The sequence below is a fragment of the Triticum aestivum genome, chromosome 6D (assembly GCF_018294505.1).
Source record: "Triticum aestivum cultivar Chinese Spring chromosome 6D, IWGSC CS RefSeq v2.1, whole genome shotgun sequence".
Classification (NCBI taxonomy): domain Eukaryota; kingdom Viridiplantae; phylum Streptophyta; class Magnoliopsida; order Poales; family Poaceae; genus Triticum; species Triticum aestivum.
Genome location: NC_057811.1, coordinates 338,505,991 through 338,508,190, shown reverse-complemented (window position 1 = coordinate 338,508,190; position 2,200 = coordinate 338,505,991).

Sequence of the window (2,200 nt, the reverse complement as noted above, 5' to 3'; positions counted from 1 at the left end):
GCCCCGACGCGCTGCAAGGCGTCGACGACGCCTGCGTGGCAAGCTGCCTCGCCGATCTTCTTGGCGAGACTTGGATCTCCGATGAGCCCGCGTCCGACGCGGGCACGGACTACCCCGAGAGCTGCCTCGTCAGCCTCCTCGACCAGCTTCACGTCTCCAGCGAGCTTGCTGTAGACTTGGAGTCGGTCGGCTCCACCGACCCGATACTTGTCGACTCCGACACGGCATCGCTCGATGCCTACCCCTCCGATGTGGTAGTCTTCGACGACCCTCTCCCTCGAGCTGACAGCGGCAGCAGCGCTGTCACTGAGGTGCTGGTCATCAGCCACGTCGCCGACTCGGGCGAGAGCGCCTACGACGCCCTACAGGCGGCGATGCATGACTTGTCCGTCCCCATCCCGGCCGATGCCGACGTCGAGACACTCGAGGCACGTCGTCTCGCCCTCATCGCGGAGGGCCAGAAGATAGCCTCCATGAGATGCCTCACTGAGGCCCACCAGCGCGAAGTCGACCACGCCGCTTTAGGTACGCCGCCTCACGGCGGGCCGAGCAGAGTCGGCCTCGTCAAGAAGCGCGGCGCGGCCATCGCAAGCATGCTGGGGGCAGACCACCACGTTTACGCCACACCGCTCGAAAATCTGCGAGCTGCTCAGGTGGCAGCAGAAGAGCTGAATGGGCCGGGGGCTGATGAGCTCCCCTACATGACAAGGCGCATCCTGCAGCTGATCGATGCGGCTGCAGAACGGCATGAAGCCGGTGCCCGCGCTGAGAGTCCTCCCCCGCGCCGAGAGCACGCCGCGACATCCCGGTCGCCGACTGTGAGCGGCGCCCGCGCAAGGAAGGACAAGGAGCCGGCTGCTAGCCGCAGCCGGACTCGAATCACCATCGAGCGCGACGAGGAAGGCCACCCTCGAGTGGTGGAGCGTCAGGGCAATCCGCCTCCTCCCCCGCCTCGTGGAGAGAGATGTCCCACCCCGCCGCCTGTCACGCATCCGACTCTCGGTGGCCGACTAGGTCGCCGCGAGGGAGTCGGCGAGAGCGACGCCCGCCATCGGATCGACCTCCTAGCTCGATCCCTGGCGCTAGAAGAAGAAGACGATGTCGGCCCGCCATGCTTTGGCCCCCGCATCCGCGACGAGCCCTTCCCCAAAGGGTTCTCGCTCCCAGAGACACGCCCAAGTACAATGGCTCTGTGAAGCCAGAAGATTGGCTCATCGACTACTCTACCGCTGTCAGCATAGCGAACGGCAACATGCGCGTAGCAGTGAAGTACGTCCCTCTCATGCTGCAAGGCACGGCACGCACCTGGCTCAACAGCCTCAAGCCCTATAGCGTCAACAGCTGGCTGGACTTCATGGAAGTCTTCGTCCGCAACTTCACCAGCACGTACAAGCGGCCTCCCAAGCCCCGCCAGCTCTCCTTATGCGTCCAAGGGCCCAGCGAATCGACCCGCGACTACCTCACGCGGTGGGCCGAGCTCTGCAACTCCTGCGAGGGGGTGCACGAGGTGCACGCCATCGAATACTTCACCGCCAGGTGCTGAGAGGGCACCCTCCTCAAGCACCGACTCCTCTGCGATGAGCCGGCTACCCTCGACGAGCTGCTGGTCATTGCAGACAAGTACGCCACAGCCGACTCCTCGATGAAGACCGAGCTCCGAGTGGACGCCTCTAGGAAGGTGCTCGCTCCGGCTCCTAAGACGCCGGCTGGCGACTCCAATCGGCGCCCCTACCAGAACGACCACAAGCGCAAGGCCCCTATGCCGCCTTCCACCAGTCGACAGGTGGCTACAGTCGAAGACGAGCAGCCCGAAGAGCGGCCCGCTCCCAAGAAGAAGGGCGGCAGGCCGGCTTGGCAGCCGGCCTTCTCCTACGAGCAGACTCTCGATGCCCCCTGCAAGTTCCACAGCGGCGCGAAGCCATCCAACCACACGACCCGAAAGTGCCACTGGCTCACCCGGATCTCCAAGGGCGAGGGGCTGGTGCCGCCTCTGCCTCCCGGCCCGCCGCCTCCAGCCCCCCAGCAGCCGGCTGCTCGACCAGCAGTCGGAGCCATTCAAGATGAGTTCCCTGATGAGCACGCCGCCTACGTTGTCTTCACGAGCCAGGTTGAAGACAAGCGCAGCCGGCGCCGACAGCACCAAGAGGTCAACGCAGTCGCCTCCAGCAGCCCCGAGTTCATGCATTGGTCCGAAAGGCCT